The following is a 22,814-nucleotide window of genomic DNA, read 5'->3' on the forward strand; positions in this document are numbered from 1 at the left end:
ATGTATTTTGTATATATATTTCAATTCAAATCTAGCTTATTTTATCTGTATTTTGTATATCTATTTTCATACGAATTTAATTACTTCTGTGTATTTTTGTATATAGTTTTATACAAATTTACGTTATTTTATGTGTATTTTGTATATTTATATTTATACAAATACACATTCTTTTATTGGTATTTTGTTTATTTATTTTGATACGAATTTACATTATTTTATGTGTATTTTGTATACATTTTTTTATACGTATTTACTTCATTTTATGTGTATTTTGTATATATATTTTTATACAAATCTACGTTATTTTATGTGTATTCGTATATATATTTTGAAACAAATTTACATTGTTTTATATGTATTTTGCATATCTATTTCAATACAGATTTACCTTATTGTATGTGTATTTTGTATATTTATTTTAATACAAATAAATTTTTATATATGTATTTTTGTATATATATTTTAATAAAAAAATGCGTTATTTTATGGGCATTTTGCTTCTTTATTTTCATACAAATAAAAATTATTTTATTAATATTCTGTGTATTTATTTTGATACGATTTTACATTATTCTATTTGTGTTTTGTATATATTTTTTTATACAAATTTACGTTATTTTAAGTGTATTTGCTGATGTATTTTCATTCAAATTTACATTATTTTATGTGTATTTTGTATATGTATCTCAATACAAATTTACCTAATTTTATGTGTATTTTGTATATTTATTTTCATACAAATTTAAATTATTTTTGTGTATTTTTGTATATAGTTTTATAAATTTATGTTATCTTATGTGTATTTTGTATATTTATTTAAATACAAATACACATTCTTTTATTGATATTTTGTTTATTTATTTTGACGCGAATTTACATTATTTAATGTGTATTTTGTATATATATATATATATATATATATATATATATATATATATATATATATATATATATATATATATATATATATATATATATATATATATATATATATATATATATATATATATATATATATATATATATATTTACATCCTTTCATGTATTTATATTTATAATATTTTATTTTATGGGTATTTTGCATCTTTATTTTCATACAAATTTACATTATTTTATTTACATTCTGTGTTTTTATTATGATACGATTTTACATTATTCTATTTGTGTTTTGTATATATATTTTTATACATATTTACATTATATAATGAGTATTTTGTATATATATTTTATACAAATTTACGTTAATTTAAGTGTTTTGTTTATATATTTTCATTCAAATTTAAACTATTTTATGTGTATTTTGTATATGTATTTCTAAACAAGTTTACCTAGTTTTATGTGTATTTTGTATATTTATTTTTATACAAATTTAATTAATTGTTGTGTATTTTTATATATAGTTTTATACAAATTTACGTTATTTTATGTGTATTTTGTATATGTATTTTCATACAAATACAAATTCTTTTATTGATATTTTCCTTATTTATTTTGACACGAATTTACATTATTTAATGTGTATTTTGTATATATATTTTTATACGTATTTACATCATTTCATGTGTATTTTGTATATATTTTTCTATAGAAATCTACGTTATTTTATGTGTATTTTGTATATATATTTCATTACAAATTTGCCTTATTTTATTTTTATTTTTATATCTATTTTCATTCAAATTCAAATCATTTTATGTGTATATATTTATTTGTATTTACGTTATTTTATGTGTATTTTCTATATATATTTTCATTCAAAATTACATTATTTTATCGGTATTTTGTTCATTTATTTCGATACGAGTTTAGATTATTTCATGTGTATTTTCTATACATATATATATATATATATATATATATATATATATATATATATATATATATATATATATATATATATATATATATATATATATATATATATATATATATATATATATATATATATATATATATATATATATTTATATATGTATATTTACATTATTTTATGTGTATTTTGTATATATATTTTTCTACGTATTTACATCATTTTATGTGTATTTTGTTTATATATTTTCATAAAAATTTACGTTATTTTATTGTGTGTATTCGTATCAATTTTGATACAAATTTACCTTATTTTATTTGTATTTTGCATATCTATTTCAATACAAATTTACCTTATAGTAAGTGTATTTTGTATATTTAATTTAATACAAATTTAATTATTTTATGTGTATTTTCGTATATATTTTTTTTAAATATGAGTTATTTTATGTGTATTTTGTATATCTATTTTCATACAAATTTAATTACTTAAGTGTATTTTTGTATATACTTTTATATCAATTTACGTTATTTTATGTGTATTTTGTATATTTATATTTATACAAATACACATTCTTTTATTAGTATTTTGATTATTTATTTCGATAAGAGTTTACATTATTTTATGTGTATTCGTATATATATTTTGAAACAAATTTACATTGTTTTATATGTATTTTTGAATATCTCTTTCAATACAAATTTACCTTACTGTATATGCATTTTGTATATTTATTTCAATACAAATTTAAATATTTTATGTGTATTTTGGTATATATATTTTTATAAAAAATGCGATATTTTTGGGGAATTTTGCATCTTTATTTTCATACAAATTTACATTATTTTATTGATATTCTGTGTATTTATTTTCATACGATTTTACATTATTCTATTTGTTTTTTGTATATATTTTTTTATACACATTTACATTATTTAATGTGTATCTTGCATATATATTTTATAGAAATTTACGTTATTTTAAGTGTGTTTGTTTATATATTTTCATTCAAATTTACATTATTTGATGTGTATTTTGTATATGTATTTCAATACAAATTTACCTAATTTTACGTGTATTTTGTATATTTCTTTTCATACAAATTTAAATTATTTTTGTGTATTTTTGTATATAGTTTTATACAATATACAAAATACACATGTATTTTGTATTTCTATTTTCACACAAATTTAATTACTTTTGTGTATTTTTCCTTATAGTTTTATATAAATTTACTTTATTTTATTTGTATTTTGTATATTTATATTTATACAATACACATTCTTTTATTAGTATATTGTTTTGATACGAGTTTACATAATTTTATGTGTATTTTGTATACCTTTTTTTATACGTATTTACTTCATTTTATGTGTATTTTGGATATTTATTTTCATAGAAATTTACGTTATTTTATATGTATTCGTATATATATTTTGAAAAAAATTTACATGGTTTTATATGTATTTTGAATATCTATTTCAATTCAAATTTACCTTATTGTATGTGCATTTTGTATATTTATTTTAATACAAATTCAAATATTTTATGTGTGTCTTGGTATATATATTTTTATAAAAAAATGCGTTATTTAATGGGTATTTTGCATCTTAATTTTCATACAAATTTACATTATTTTATTACTATTCTGTGTATTTATTTTGATACGATTTTATATTATTCTATTTGTGTTTTGTATATATTTTTTTATACATATTTACATTATTTAATGTGTATTTTTATATATATTTTATACAAATTTACGTTATTTTAGGTGTATTTGTTTATATATTTTCATTCATATTTACATTATTTTATGTGTATTTTGTAAATGTATCTCAATACAAATTTACCTAATTTTATGTGTATTTTGTATATTTATTTTTATACAAATTAAAATTATTTTTGTATATTTTTGTATATAGTTTTATACAAATTTAGGTGATTTTATGTGTATATTGTATATCTTTTTTCATACAAATACTCATTCTTTTAATGATATTTTGTTTATTTATTTTAACGCGAATTTACATTATTTAATGTGTATTTTATATATATACTTTTATACGTGTTTACATCATTTGATGTGTATTTTGTATATATATTTCTGTAGAAATCTACGTTGATTTATGAGTATTCATGTATAGATTTTGAAATAAATTTACACTGTTTTATGTATTTTGCATATTTTTTCAATACAAATTCACCTTATTGTATATGCATTTTGTATATTAATTTTAATACAAATTTAATTATGCTATGTGTATTTTTGTATATGTATTTTTTTTATAAAAATATGCTTTATTTTATGGGTATTTTGCATTTTTATTTTCATACAAATTTACATTATTTTATTTTTATTCTCTTTATTTTTTTTTTAAACAATTTTACATTATTATTTGTGTATTTTGTATATCTATTTTTATACGTATTTACATAATTTTATGTGTATTTTGTATATATATTTTTATAGAAATTTACGTTATTTTATGTGTATTCGTATATATATTTTGAAACAAATTTACATTGTTTTATATGTATTTTTGCATATCTCTTTCAATACAAGTTTACCTTATTGTATGTGAGTTTTGTATATTTATTTCAATACAAATTTAAATATTTTACGTGTATTTTAGTATATATATTTTTTATAAGAAATGCGCTATTTGATGGGAATTTTGCATCTTTATTTTCATACAAATTTACATTATTTTATTAATATTCGGTGTATTTATTTTGATACGATTTCACATTATTCTATTTGTTTTTTGTATATATTTTTTTATACATATTTACATTATTTAATATGTATCTTGCATATATATTTCATACAAATTTATTATCTATTATTTATTTTCATACAAATACACATTCTTTTCATAATATTTTGTTTATTTATTTTGACACGAATTTACCTAGATATGTATTTTGTATATATATTTTTATACGTATTTACATAATTTCATGTGTATTTTGTATATATATTTCTATAGAAATCTACGTTATTTTATGTGTATTCGTATATATTTTGAAACAAATTTACTTTGTTTTATATGTATTTTTGAATATCTCTTTCAATACATATTTACCTTACTGTATATGCATTTTGTATATTTATTTCAATAGAAATTTAAATATTTTATGTGTATTTTGGTATATATATTTTTATAAAAAATGCGCTATTTTATGGGAATTTTGCATCTTTCTTTTCATACAAATTTACATTATTTTATTGATATTCTGTGTATTTATATTGATAGGATTTTACATTATTTTATTTCTTTTTTGTATATATTTTTTATACACATTTACATTATTTAATGTGTATCTTGCATATATATTTTATACAAATTTACGTTATTTTAAGTGTATTTGTTTATATATTTTTATTCAAATTTACATTATTTTATGTGTATTTTGTATGTGTATTTCAATACAAATTTACCTAATTTTATGTGTATTTTGTATATTTCTTTTCATACAAATTTTAAATATTTTTGTGTATTTTTTTATATAGTTTTATACAAATTTAGGTTATTTTATGTACGCATTTACATTATTTAATGTGTGTTTTGTATATATATTTTTATTCAAATTGAATTTATTTTATGTACGTTTTTGTACATATATTTTTTTAGAAATTTGCGTTATTTTATGAGTATTTGTATATGTTTTCTCATACAAATTTACATTATCTCATTGCTATTTTGTTTATTTATTTTGATACGAATGAAAATAGATATACAAAATATACATAAAATAAACTAAATTTGTATTGAGATATATATAAAAAATACATAAAATAATGTAAATTTGTATCAAAATTTGCTTTAAAATATACAAAATACACATTAAATATTGTAAATATGTATAAAAAATGTATTCAAAACACAAATAGAATAATGTAAAATCGTATCCAAATAAATACACAGAATATTAATAAAACAATGTAAATTTGTATGAAAATAAAGATGCAAAATATCCATTAAATAACGCATTCTTTATAAAAATATATATACCAAAATACACATAAAATATTTAAATTTGTATTACAATAAATATACAAAAATGCACATACAGTTATTTTATGTGTATTCGTATATATATTTTGAAACAAATTTTCATTGTTTTATATGTATTTTGCATATCTATTTCAATACAGACTTACCTTATTGCATATATTTATAGAAATCTACGTTATTTTATGTGTATTCGTATATATATTTTGAAACAAATTTGCATTGTTTTATATGTATTTTGCATATCTATTTCAATACAAATTTACCTTATTGTATGTGCATTTTGTATATTTATTTTAATACAAATTCAAATATTTTATGTGTATTTTGGTATATATAATTTTATAAAAAATGCGTTATTTTATAGGTATTTTGCATCTTAGTTTTCATACAAATGTACATTATTTTATTAATATTCTGTGTATATATTTTGATACGATTTTATATTATACTATTTGTGTTTTGTATATATTTTTTTATACATATTTTCATTATTTAATGTGTATTTTTTATATATATTTTATACACATTAACGTTATTTTAAGTGTATTTGTTTATATAATTTCATTCAAATCTACATTATTTTAAGTGTATTTTGTATATGTATTTAAATACAAATTTACCTAATTTTATGTGTATTTTGAATATTAATTTTCATACAAATTTAAATTATTTTTGTGTTTTTTTGTATATACATATAGAGTAAATTTCTATGAAAATATATATTCAAAATACATAAAAAATTATGTAAATAAGTATAAATATATATATTGCAAATACACCTAAAATAATGAAAATTCGTATCAAAATAAAAAAACAAAATTCCGATAAAAGAACGTATATTTGTAGGAAAATAAATATACAAAACACACATAAAATTACGAAAATTTGAATAAAAATATATACTATAATACACAAAACTAATTTCGATTTGCATGAAAATAGATATACATAATAAACATATTATTAGTTAAATTTGCATTTAAATACATGTACAAAATACACATAAAATAATGTAAATTTGTATGAAATAAAAACAAATTCACATAAAATAACGTTCATTTGTATGAAATATATATACAAAATATACATAGAATAATGTAAAATCGTATCAAAATAAATACACAGAATATCAATAAAATAATGTAAATTTGTATGACAATAAAGATGCAAAATACTCATAAAATAAAGCATTTTTTTATGAAAATACATATACAAAAATACACATAGAATAATTAAATTTGTATTATTTTATATGTACTTTGTATATATATTTTTATACGCATTTACATTATTTAATATTTATTTTGAATATATAATTTTATACAAATTCATAATATTTTATGTGTATTTGTATATATATTTTCATATAAATTTACATTATTTTATGTGTATTTTGTACATATATTTCATGACAAATTTACCTTATTTTATGTTTATTTTGTATGTGTATTTTGTACATTTATATTTATACAAATACACATTCTTTTATTGGTATTTTGTTTATTTATTTTGATTCGAATTTACATTAATTTATGTGTATTTTGTTTACATTTTTTTATACGTATTTAATTAATTTTATGTGTATTTTGTATATATATTTTTTTAGAAATCTATGTTATTTTATGTATATATATTTTGAAAAAAAATTACATTGTTTTATATGTATTTTTGCATATCTCTTTCAATAGAAGTTTACCTTATTGTATGTGCATTTTGTATATATATTTCAATACAAATTTAAATATTTTATGTGTATTTTGGTATATATATTTTTATAAGAAATGCGCTATTTGATGGGAATTTTGCATCTTTATTTTCATACAAATTTACATTATTTTATTAATATTCGGTGTATTTATTTTGATACGATTTTACATTATTCTATTTGTTTTTTGTATATATTTTTTTTCATACATATTTACATTATTTAATGTGTATCTTGCATATATATTTCATACAAATTTATTATCTATTATTTATTTTCATACAAATACACATTTTTTTCATGATATTTTGTTTATTTATTTTGACACGAATTTACATTACTTAAAATGTATTTTGTATATATATTTTTATACCCATTTACATAATTTCATGTGTATTTTGTATATATATTTCTATAGAAATCTACGTTATTTTATGTGTATTCGTATATATATTTTGAAACAAATTTAATTTGTTTTATATGTATTTTCGAATATCTCTTTCAATACAAATTTACCTTACTGTAAATGCATTTTGTATATTTATTTCAATACAAATTTAAATATTTTATGTGTATTTTGGTATATATATTTTTAGAAAAAATGCTCTATTTTATGGGAATTTTGCATCTTTCTTTTCATACAAATTTACATTATTTTGTTGATATTCTCTGTATTTATTTTGATACGATTTTACATTATTCTATTTCTTTTTTGTATATATTTTTTTATACACATTTACATTATTTAATGTGTATCTTGCATATATATTTTATACAAATTTACGTTATTTAAGTGTATTTGTTTATGTATTTTCATTCAAATTTACATTATTTTATGTGTATTTTGTATATGTATTTCAATACAAATTTAGGTTATTTTATGTACGCATTTACATTATTTAATGTGTGTTTTGTATATATATTTTTATAGAAATTTACTTTATTTTATGTGCATTTTTGTAAGTTTGTATTGAAATAGATATGCAAAATACATATAAAACAATGTAAATTTGTTTCAAAATATATATACGAATACACAAAAAAATAACGTAGATTTCTATAAAAATATATACAAAATACACATAAAATGAAATAAACACGTACATAATAAATAATGTAAAATCGTATCAAAAAAATAAACAAAATACCAATAAAAGAATGTGTATTTGTATATATATAAATATACAAAATACACATAAAATATCGTAAATTTGTATAAAACTATATACAAAAATACACAGAAGTAATTAAATTTGTAGGAAAATAGATATATAAAATACAGCTAAAATAAACTAAATTTGAATTGAAATATATATACAAAATACATAAAATAATGTAAATTCATATCAAAATATTTATACAAATATATATAATAACGTAGATTTGTTTAAAAATATATAAACAAAATACACATTAAGTAATGTAAATACGTATACAAAATATGTACAAAATACACATATAATCATGTAATTCGTATCAAAATAAATAAACAAAATAACAATAAAATAATGTAAATTTGTATAAGAAAACATATACAAATAACGCAAATTTCTATAAAAATATATGTACAAAAATGCACATAAGATAAAGTAAATTTGCATAAAAATATATATACAAAACACACATTAAACAATGTAAATGAGTGCATAAAATAGCCTAAATTTGTATAAAACTATATACAAAAATACACAAAAATAATTTAAATTTGTATGAAAAGAAATATTCAAAATACACGTAAAATTAGGTAAATTTGCATTGAAATACATATACAAAATAATGTAAATTTGAATAAAAATATATAAACAAACACACTTAAAATAACGTAAATTTGTATAAAAGTATATACAAAAATACAAAAAAGTAATTAAATTTGTATGAAAATAGACATACAAAATACACATATAATAACTCATATTTAAAAAAAATATATACGAAAATACACATAAAATAATTAAATTTGTATTAAAATAAATATACAAAATACACATACTACAAGGTAAATTTGCATTGAGATAGATATGCAAAATACACATAAAATAATGTAAATTTGTATCAAAATAGATACGAATACACACAATAAAATAACGTAAATTTTTATGAAAATATATAAACAAAATACACATAAAATAATGTAAATACGTAGAAAAATACATATACAAAATACACATAAAATAATGTAAATTCGTATCAAAATAAATAACCGAAATTCCAATAAAAGAGTGTATATTTGTAGGAATATATATATATATATATATATATATATATATATATATATATATATATATATATATATATATATATATATATATATATATATATATATATATATATATATATATATATATATATATATATATATATATATATATATATATATATATATGTATATATATAAATACACATGAAATAATCTAAAAATTTGTATCGAAATAAATGAACAAAATACCGATAAAATAATGTAATTTTGAATGAAATATATATAGAAAATTCACATCAAATAACGTAAATACAAATAAATATATACATAAAATGATTTGAATTTGAATGAAAATAGATATAAAAATAAACATGCAAATTTGTAATGAAATATATATACAAAATACACATAAATAATGTAGATTTGTATTAAAATATATATACAAAATACACATAAAATAACGTAAATTTCTATAGAAATATATATAAAAATACACATGAAATAATGTAAATTTGTATAAAATAAATATAAAAAATACACATAAAAAAATAAATTTATATAAAATATATATAATATATACATACAAATAAAATAATGTAAATTTGAATGAAAATATAAACAAATACACTTAAATTAACGTAAATTTGTATAAAATATATATACAAATACATAATATGTAAATATGTATAATAATAAATAATAAATACAAATACAATAATAATAAATAATATCATATATAAATACACAAATATATATATAAATATTCAAATAATAATATGTAAATAAATATTCAAAAAATATATATATATATATATATAAATATATATATATATATATATATATATATATATATATATATATATATATATATATATATATATATATATATATATATATATATATATATATACTATATATATATATATATATATATATATATATATTCCTACAAATATACATTCTTTTATGGAATTTTGTTTATTTATTTTGATACCAATTTACATTATTTTATGTGTATTTTGTATATATATTTTTCTACGTATGTACATTATTTTATATGTATTTTGTTTATATATTTTCATAAAAATTTACGTTATTTTATTGTGTGTATTCGTATCTATTTTGATACAAATTCACATTATTTTATGTGTATTTTGCATATCTATTTCAATACAAATTTACCTTATAGTATGTGTATTTTGTATATTTATTTTAATACAAATTTAATTATTTTATGTGTATTTTCGTATATATTTTTTTTAAATATGAGCTATTTTATGTTTATTTTGTATATCTATTTTCATACAAATCTAATTACTTTTGTGTATTTTTGTATATACTTTTATATCAATTTACGTTATTTTATGTGTATTTTGTATATTTATATTTATAGAAATACACATTCTTTTATTAGTATTTTGTTTATTTATTTCGATACGAGTTTACATTATTTTATGTGTATTCGTATATATATTTTGAAACAAATTTACATTGTTTTATATGTATTTTTGAATATCTCTTTCAATACAAATTTATCTTACTGTATATGCATTTTGTATATTTATTTCAATCCAAATTTAAATATTTTATGTGTATTTTGGTATATATATTTTTTATAAAAAATGCGATATTTTTTGGGAATTTTGCATCTTTATTTTCATTCAAATTTACATTATTTTATTGATATTCTGCGTATTTATTTTGATACGATTTTACATTATTCTATTTGTTTTTTGTATATATTTTTTTTATACACATTTAAATTATTTAATGTGTATCTTGCGCATATATTTTATACAAATTTAAGCTATTTTAAGTGTGTTTGTTTATATATTTTCATTCAAATTTACATTATTTGATGTGTATTTTGTATATGTATTTCAATACAAATTTACCTAATTTTACGTGTATTTTGTATATTTCTTTTCATACAAATTTAAATTATTTTTGTGTATTTTTGTATATAGTTTTATACAAATTTAGGTTATTTTATGTACACATTTACATTATTTAATGTATGTTTTGTATATATATTTTTATGCAAATTTACTTTGTCTTATGTGCATTTTTGTACATATATTTTTATAGAAATTTGCGTTATTTGTATATGTTTTCTCATACAAATTTACATGATTTTATTGTTATTTTGTTTATTTATTTTGATACGAATTACATGATTATATGTGTATTTTGTACATATTTTTATACGTATTTACATTACTTAATGTGTATTTTGTTTATATATTTTTAAACAAATCTACGTTATTATATGTATTTGTATAAATATTTTGATATAAATTTACATTATTTTATGTATTTTGTATATATATTTCAATTCAAATTTAGTTTATTTTAGCTGTATTTTATATATCTATTTTCCTACAAATTTAATTACTTCTGTGTATTTTTGTATATAGTTTTATACAAATTTACGATATTTTATGTGTATTTTGTATATTTATATTTATACAAATACACATTCTTTTATTGGTATTTTGTTTATTTATTTTGATACGATTTTACATTATTTTATGTGTATTTTGTATTCATTTTTTTATACGTGTTTATTTCATTTTATGTGTATTTTCTATATATTTTTATAGAAATATACGTTATTTTATGTGTATTCGTATATATATTTTGAAACAAATTTACATTGTTTTATATATATTTTGCATATATATTTCAATACAAACTTACAAAAATGCACATAAAATAAAGTAAATTTGCATAAAAATATATGTACAAAACACACATTAAAAAATGTAAATGCGTACATTAAATAACCTAAATTTGTATAAAACTATATACAAAAATACACAAAAAATAATTAAAATTTTTATGAAAAGAAATATACAAAATACACATAAAATTAGGTAAATTTGTATTGAAATACATATACAAAATACACATAAAATAATGTAAATTTGAATGAAAATATATAAACAAATACACTTAAATAACGTAAATTTCTATAAAATATATATGCAAGATACACATTAAATAATGTAAATGTGTATAAAAAAAAATATATACAAAAAAGAAATAGAATAATGTAAAATCGTATCAAAATAAATACAGAGAATATCAACAAAATAATGTAAATTTGTGTGAAAAGAAAGATGCAAAATTCCCATAAAATAGCGCATTTTTTTCTAAAAATATATATACCAAAATACACATAAAATATTTAAATTTGTATTGAAATAAATATACAAAATGCAAATACAGTAAGGTAAATTTGTATTGAAAGAGATATTCAAAAAAACATATAAAACAATGTAAATTGTTTCAAAATATATATACGAATACACATAAAATAACGTAGATTTCTAGAGAAATATATATACAAAATACACATGAAATTATGTAAATACGTATAAAAATATATATACAAAATACATATTAAGTAATGTAAATTCGTGTCAAAATAAATAAACAAAATATCATGAAAAGAAAGTGTATTTGTATGAAAATAAATAATTGATAATAAATTTGTATGAAATATATATGCAACATACACATTAAATAATGTAAATATGTATAAAAAAAATATATACAAAAAACAAATAGAATAATGTAAAATCGTATCAAAATAAATACACCGAATATTAATAAAATAATGTAAATTTGTATGAAAATAAAGATGCAAAATTCCCATCAAATAGCGCATTTCTTATAAAATTATATATACAAAAATACACATAAAATATTTAAATTTGTATTGAAATAAATATACAAAATGCACATACAATAAGGTAAACTTCTATTGAGAGATATGCAAAAATACTTATAAAACAATGTAAATTTGTTTCAAAATATATATACGAATACACATAAAATAACGTAGATTTCTATAAAAATATATATAGAAAATACACATAAAATTAAGTAAATACGTATAAAAAAAATGTAAACAAAATACACATAAAATTATGTAAATTCGAATCAAAATAAATAAACAAAATACCAATAAAAGAATGTGTATTTGTATAAATATAAATGTACAAAATACACATACAAAATAAACATAAAATAAGGTAAATTTGTAATGAAATATATGTACAAAATACACATAAAATAATGTAAATTTATATGAAAATATTTATACAAATACACATAAAATACCATGAATTTGAATAAAATTATATATTCAAAATAAATGTTAAATAATGTAAATGCGTATAAAAATATATATACAAAGTACATATAAAATAATACAAATTTAATTATTCTATGTGTTTTTTTGTATATGTATTTTCATAAAAAAATGCTTTATTTTATGAGTATTTTGCATCTTCATTTTCATACAAATTGACATTATTTCATTGATATTCTGTGTATTTATTTTGATACGATTTTACATTATTCTATGTATATTCTGTATATATATTTCATACAAATGAACGTTATTTTATGTGAATTTGTTTTCATTTCATACAAATATACATTATTTTATGTGTATTTTGTACATGTATTTAAATGCAAATTTAGCTAAATATATGTGTATTATGTATATCTATTTTCATACAAATCGAAATTAATTTTGTGTATTTTAGTATATATTTTTATTCAAATTTTCGTAATTTTATGTGTATTTTGTATATTTATTTTCCCAAAAATATACGTTCTTTTATCGGAATTTTGTTTATTTCTTTTGATACGAATTTTCATTTTTTTTTAGGTGTATTTGATATATATATTTTTATACTTATTTACATAATTTTATATGTATTTTGAATATATATTTTCATAGAAATTTACTCTATTTTATGTGTATTCGTATATATATTCTGATACAAATTTACATTATTTATGTGTATTTCGCATATCTATTTCAATACAACTTTTCTTTATTGTATGTGCCTTTTGGATGTTTATTTTGATACAAATTTAATTATTTTATGTGTATTTTTGTATATATATTTTTAAACAAATATGCGTTATTATATGGGTATTTTGCATCTTTATTTTCATACAAATTTACATTATTTTATTGATAGTCTGTTTATTTATTAGGAAAATATATATACAAATATACATATATATACAAAAAACAAATAAAATAACTAAAACTTGTATAAAAATATATACAAAAATGCACAAAAATAATTTAAATTTGTTTGAAAATATATATGCAAAATACTCATAAAGTTAGGCAAATTTGTATTGAAATACATATACAAAACTCACATAAAATAATGTAAATTTGCATGAAAATATATAAACAAATACATATAAAATAACGTAAATTTGGATAAAATATATATATACAAAATATACATTAAATATTTTAAATATGTATAAAAATATATTATATTATATATATTTTTATTGATATTTGCGTTATTTATGTGTATTTTGTATACGTTTTCTCATAGAAATTTACATTATTTTATTGGTATTTTGTCTATTTATTTTGATACGAATTACCTGATTATTTGTGTATTTTGTACATTTTTTTTATACGTATTTACATTATTTAATGTGTATTTTGTTTATATATTTTTATACAAATTTACGTTATTATATATGTATTTGTATAGGTATTTTGATACAAATTTACATTATTTTATGTATTTTGTATATATATTTCAATTCAAATTTAGCTTATTTTATGTGTATTTTGTATATCTATTTATTTTCATACAAAATCAAATATTTTATGTTTTTTCGTATATATATTTAAAAAAAAAGCGTTATTTTATGGGTATTTTGCATCTTAATTTTCATACAAATTTACATTATTTTATTAATATTTTCTGTATTTATTTTGATACGATTTTACATTATTTTATTTGTGTTTTGTATATATTTTTTTATACATATTTACATTATTTAATGTTTTTTTTGTATATATATTTGATACAAATTTACGTTATTTTAAGTCTATATGTTTATATATTTTTATTCAAATTTACATTATTTTATGTGTATTTTGAATATGTATTTCAATACAAATTTACCTATTTTTATATGTTTTTTGTATATTTATTTTCATACAAGTTTCAATTTTTTTGTGTATTTTTGTATATAGTTTTATACAAATTTAGGTTATTTTATGTGTATTTTGTAAATCTATTTTCATACAAATACTCATTCTTTTCATGATATTTTGTTTATTTATTTTGACACGAATTAACATTATTTAATGTGTATTTTGTATATATATTTTCATACAGTATATGTATAGAAAATACACATGAAATAATCTAAATTCGTATCGAAATAAATGAACAAAATACCGATAAAATAATGTAATTTTGAATGAAAATATATATAGAAAATACACATAAAATAACGTAAATACAAATAAATATATACACATAAAATGATTTGAATTTGAATGAAAATAGATATAAAAATAAACATAAAATAAGGCAAATTTGTAATGAAATATATAAAAAAAATACACATAAAATAATGTAGATTTGTTTCAAAATATATATACGAATACACATAAAATAACGTAGATTTCTATAGAAATATATATACAAAATACACATGAAATTATGTAAATACGTATAAAAATATATATACAAAATCGACATTAAATAATGTAAATTCGTGTCAAAATAAATAAGGAAAATATCAATAAGAGAATGTGTATTTGTATGAAAATACATATACAAAATACACATAAAATAATGTAAATTCGTGTCAAAATAAATAAGGAAAATATCAATAAAAGAATGTGTATTTGTATGAAAATACATATACAAAATACACATAAAATAACGTAAATTTGTATAAAACTATATATAAAAATACACAAAAATAAATTAAATTTGTATGAAAATAAATATACAAATTACACATAAAATTAGGTAAATTTGTATAGAAATACATATACAAAATACACATAAAATAATGTAAATTTGAATGAAAATATAAACAAATACACTTAAATTAACGTAAATTTGTATAAAATATTTATACAAAATACTCATTAAATAATGTAAATATGTATAAAAAATATATATACAAAACACAAATGGAATAATGTAAAATCGTATCATAATAAATACACAGAATGTAAATGAAATAATGTAAATTTGTATGAAAATAAAGATGCAAAATACCCATAAAATAACGCATTTTTTTTAAATATTCAAAATACACATGAAAGGATGTAAATACGTATAAATATATATATACAAAATACATATTAAATAATGTAAATTCGCGTCAATATAAATAAACAAAATATCAATAAAAGAATGTGTATTTGTATGAAAGTAAATATACAAAATACACATAAAATTAGGTAAATTTGTATTGAGATACATATACAAAATACACATAAAATAATGTAAATATGAATGAAAATACACAAACAAATACACTTAAAATAACGTAAATTTGTATAAAAAAATATATACAAAACACAAATAGAATAATGTAAAATCGTATCAAAATAAATACACATAATATTAATAAAATAATGTAAATTTGTATGAAAATAAAGAAGCAAAATACCCATAAAATAACGAATTCTTTTTATAAAAAAATATATACAAAAATAAACATAAAAAAATTAATTTGTATTAAAATAAATATATAAAATACACATACAATAAGGTAAATCTGTATTGAAATAGATATGCAAATACATATAAAACAATGTAAATTTGTTTCAAAATATATATTCGTATACACATAAAATAACGTAGATTTGTATAAAAATATATATACAAAATACACGTAAAATGAAGTAAATACGTATAAAAAAATGTATTCAAAATACACATAAAATAATGTAAATTCGTATCAAAATAAATAAACAAAATACCAATAAAAGAATGTGTATTTGTATAAATATAAATATCCAAAATACACATAAAATAACGTAAATTTGTATAAAACTATATACAAAAATATACAGAAGTAATTGAATTTGTATGAAAATATATATACAAAATACAGATAAAATAAGCTAAATTTGAATTGAAATATATATACAAAATACATGAAATAAAGTAAATTTGTATCAAAATATTTATACAAATACACATATAATAATGTAAACTTGTATGAAAATATATAAACAAAATACACATTAAATAATGTAAATACGTGTAAAAAAATATGTACAAAATACACATATAATCATGTAATTCGTATCAAAATAAATAAACAAAATACCAATAAAATAATAGAAATTTGTATGAGTAAACGTGTATGTTGTATATTTTTTCAATACAAATTTACCTTATTATATACGCATTTTGTATATTAATTTTAATACAAATCTAATTATTCGATGTGTATTTTTGTATCAGTATTTTTATAAACATATGCTTTATTTTATGGGTATTTTGCATCTTTATTTTCATACAAATTTACATTATTTTATTGATATTCTGGTAATTCATTTTGATACGAATTGACATTCTTCTATGTGTATTTTGTATATATTTTTCATACAAATTTACGTTATTTTATGTGTATTTGTTTATATATTTTGACACAAATTTACAATATTTTATGGTTATTTTGTATATACATTTCAAAAGAAATTTACCTAGTTTTATGTGTATTTTGTATACTATTTTCATACAAACTCAAATTATTTCTATGTATTTTTGTATATATTTTAATACAAATTTTAGTTATGTTATTTGTATTTTGTAAATTTATTTTCATTCAAATATATATTATTTTATTGGTGTTTTGTTGATTTATATTGATACGAATTTACATTATTTTATATCTACTTTGTATATATATTTTTATACGCATTTACATTATTGAATATTTATTTTAAATATGTATAGAGATATGCAAAAATAGATATAAAACAATGTAAATTTGTGTCAAAATATATATACGAATACACATAAAATAACATAGAATTCTATAAAAATATATATAGAAAATTCACATAAAATTAAGTAAATGCGTATAAAAAAATGTAAACAAAATACACCTAAATAATGTAAATTCGAATCAAAATAAATAAACAAAATACCAATAAAAGAATATGTATTTGTATAAATATAAATGTACAAAATACACATACAAAATAAACATAAAATAAGGTAAATTTGTAATGAGATATATGTACAAAATACACATAAAATAATGTAAATTTATATGAAAATATATATACAAATACACATAAAATACCGTGAATTTGTATAAAATTATATATTCAAAATAAATATTAAATAATGTAAATGCTTATAAAAATATATATACAAAGTACATATAAAATAATACAAATTTAATTATTCTATGTGTATTTTTGTATATGTATTTTCATAAAAAAATGCTTTATTTTATGGGTATTTTGCATCTTTATTTTCATACAAATTTACATTATTTTATTGATATTCTGTGTATTTATTTTGATACGATTTTACATTATTCTATGTATATTTTGTATATATATTTCATACAAATGAACGTTATTTTATGTGAATTTGTTTTCATTTCATACAAATTTACATTATTTTATGTGTATTTTGTACATTTATTTAAATGCAAATTTAACTAATTATATGTGTATTATGTATATCTATTTTCATACAAATCGAAATTAATTATTTTTATTTTAGTATATATTTTTATTCAAATTTTCGTAATTTTATGTGTATTTTGTATATTTATTTTCCTACAAATATACGTTCTTTTATCGGAATTTTGTTTATGTATTTTGATACGAATTTTCATTATTTTAGGTGTATTTGATATATATATTTTTATACTTATTTACATAATTTTATATGTATTTTGAATATATATTTTCATAGAAATTTACTCTATTTTATGTGTATTCGTATATATATTTTGATACAAATTTACATTATTTATGTGTATTTCGCATATCTATTTCAATACAAATTTTCTTTATTGTATGTGCCTTTTGTATATTTATTTTGATACAAATTTAATTATTTATGTGTATTTTTGTATATATATTTTTAAACAAATATGCGTTATTATATGGGTATTTTGCATCTTTATTTTCATACAAATTTGCATTATTTTATTGATAGTCTCTTTATTTATTTCGATACGATTTTACGTTATTCTGTGTATTTTGTATATATATTTTTAGACATATTTACATTATTTAATGTATATTTTGTACATATATTTTATGAAAATTTACGTTATGTTATGTATATTTGTTTATATATTTTCATACAAATTTACATTATTTTATGTGTATTTTGTATATGTATTTCAATAAAAATTTGCCTAATTTCATGTCTATTTCGCATATCTATTTTCAAACAAATTTAAATTATTTTTGTGTATTTTTGTATATATTTTTATACAAATTTTTTATTATTTTATTTGTATTTTGTATATATATTTTCCTACAAATATACATTCTTTTAGAGGAAATTTTTTTTATTTATTTTGATACGAATTTACATTATTTTATGTGTATTTTGTATATATATTTTTCTATGTATTCACATTATTTTATGTGTATTTTGTATATATATTTTCATAAAAATTTACGTAATTTTATTGTGTGGGTTCGTATATATTTTGATAAAAAAATTCATTATTTGATGTGTTTTTTGCATATCTATTTCAATAAAAATCTACCTTATTGTATGTGTATTTTGAATATTTATTTTATTACAAATTTAATTATTCTATGTGTATTTTTGTATATAATTTTTTTTTAAATATGAGTTATTTTATGGGTATTTTGCATCTTTGATTTTATAAATTTTTACATTACGTACATATCTTTTATACGTATTTACATTATTTAATGTGTATTTTGTTTATATATTTTTATACAAATTTACGTTATTATATGTGTATTTGAATATATATTTTGATACAAATTTACATTATTTTATGTATTTTCTATATTTATTTCAATTCAAATTTAGCTTATTTTATGTCTTTTGTATATCTATTTTCATACAAATTTAAATTTTTTTGTTTATTTTTGTATATAGTTTTATACAATTTTACGTTATTTTATGTGTATTTTGTATATTTATATTTATACAAGTAAACATTCTTTTATTTGCATTTAGTTTATTTATTTTGATACGAATTTACATTATTTTATGTGTATTTTGTATACATTTTCTTATACGTATTTACTTCATTTTATGTGTATTTTGTATATATATTTTTATAGAAATCTACGTTATTTTATGTGTATTCGTATATATTTTTTGAAACAAATTTACATTGTTTTATGTGTATTTTGCATATCTATTTCAATACAAATTTAACTTATTGTATGTGCATTTTCTATATTTATTGTAATAGAAATTTAAATATTTTATGTGTATTTTGGTATATATATTTTCATAAAAAATGCGTTGTTTTATGGGTATTTTGCATCTTTATTTTCATACAAATTTACATTATTTTATTAATATTCTGTGTATTTATTTTGATACTATTTTACATTATTCTATTTCTGTTTTGTATATATTTTTTTTATACATTTTTACATTATTTAATGTGTATTTTCTATATAAATTTCATACAAATTTACGTTATTTTAAATGTATTTGTTTATATCTTTTCATTCAAATTTACATTATTTTATGTGTATTTTGTATATGTATTTCAATAGAAATTTACCTAATTTTATGTGTATTTTGTATATATATTCTTATACAAATTTAAATTATTTTTTGTGTATTTTTGTATAGAGTTTTATACAAATTTACAATATTTTATGTGTATTTTGTATATCTATTTTCATACAAATACACATTCTTTTATTGATATTTTGTTTATTTATTTTGATGCGAATTTACATTATTTAATGTGTATTGTGTATATATATTTTTATACGTATTTACGTCATTTCATGTGTATTTTGTATATATATTTCTATAGAAATATACGTTATTTTATGTGTATTCGTATATATATATTGAAACAAATATACATTGTTTTATGTGCATTTGTATATTTTTTCAATAGAAATTTACCTTATTGTACGTGCATTTTGTATATTAATTTTAATACAAATTTAATTATTCTATGTGTATTTTTGTATATGTATTTTTAAAAAAATATGCTTTATTTTATGGGTATTTTGCATCTTTATTTTCATACAAAATTACATTATTTCATTTATATTCTGTGTATTTATTTTGATACGATTTTATATTATTCTATGTATATTTTGTATATCTATTTTATACAAATGTACGTTATTTTATGTGAATTTGTTTTCATTTCATACAAATTTACATTATTTTATGTGTATTTTGTACATGTATTTAAATACAAATTTAACTAATTATATGTGTATTTTGTATATCTATTTTCATACAAATTGAAATTTATTTTTTTGTTTTTTTGTATATATTTTTATTCAAATTTTCGTAATTTTATGTGTATTTTGTATAATTATTTTCCTAAAAATATACGTTCTTTTATCGGAATTTTGTTTATTTATTTTGATACGAATTTTCATTTTTTTGGTGTATTTGATATATATATTTTTATACTTATTTACATAATTTTATATGTATTTTGAGTATATATTTTCATAGAAATTTACTCTATATGTATATACAAAAAAACACAAAAATATTTTAAATTTGTATGAAAATAAATATACAAAATACACATAAACTTAGGTAAATTTGTATTGAAATACATATACAAAATACACTTAAAATAATGTAAATTTGAATGAAATTATATAAAAAAAATACACTTAAATAACGTTAATTTGTATAAAATATATAAAAAAAATACACATTAAATAATGAAAATATGTATAAAAAAATATATACAAAACACATATAGTATAATATAAAATCGTATCAAAATATATACACAGAATATTAATAAAATAATGTACATTTGTATGAAAACTAAGATGCAAAATACCTATAAAATAACGCATTTTTTATAAAATTATATATACCAAAATACACATAAAATATTTGATTTTGAATTAAAATAAATATACAAAATGCACATACAATAAGGTAAATTTGTATTGAAATAGATATGCAAAATACATATAAAACAATGTAAATTTGTTTCAAAATATATATACGAATACACATAAAATAACGTAGATTTCTATAAATATATATATACAAAATAAAAGTAAAATTA

This window comes from Eriocheir sinensis, unplaced genomic scaffold (genome assembly GCF_024679095.1).
Source record: "Eriocheir sinensis breed Jianghai 21 unplaced genomic scaffold, ASM2467909v1 Scaffold444, whole genome shotgun sequence".
NCBI classification, from domain to species: Eukaryota; Metazoa; Arthropoda; class Malacostraca; order Decapoda; family Varunidae; genus Eriocheir; species Eriocheir sinensis.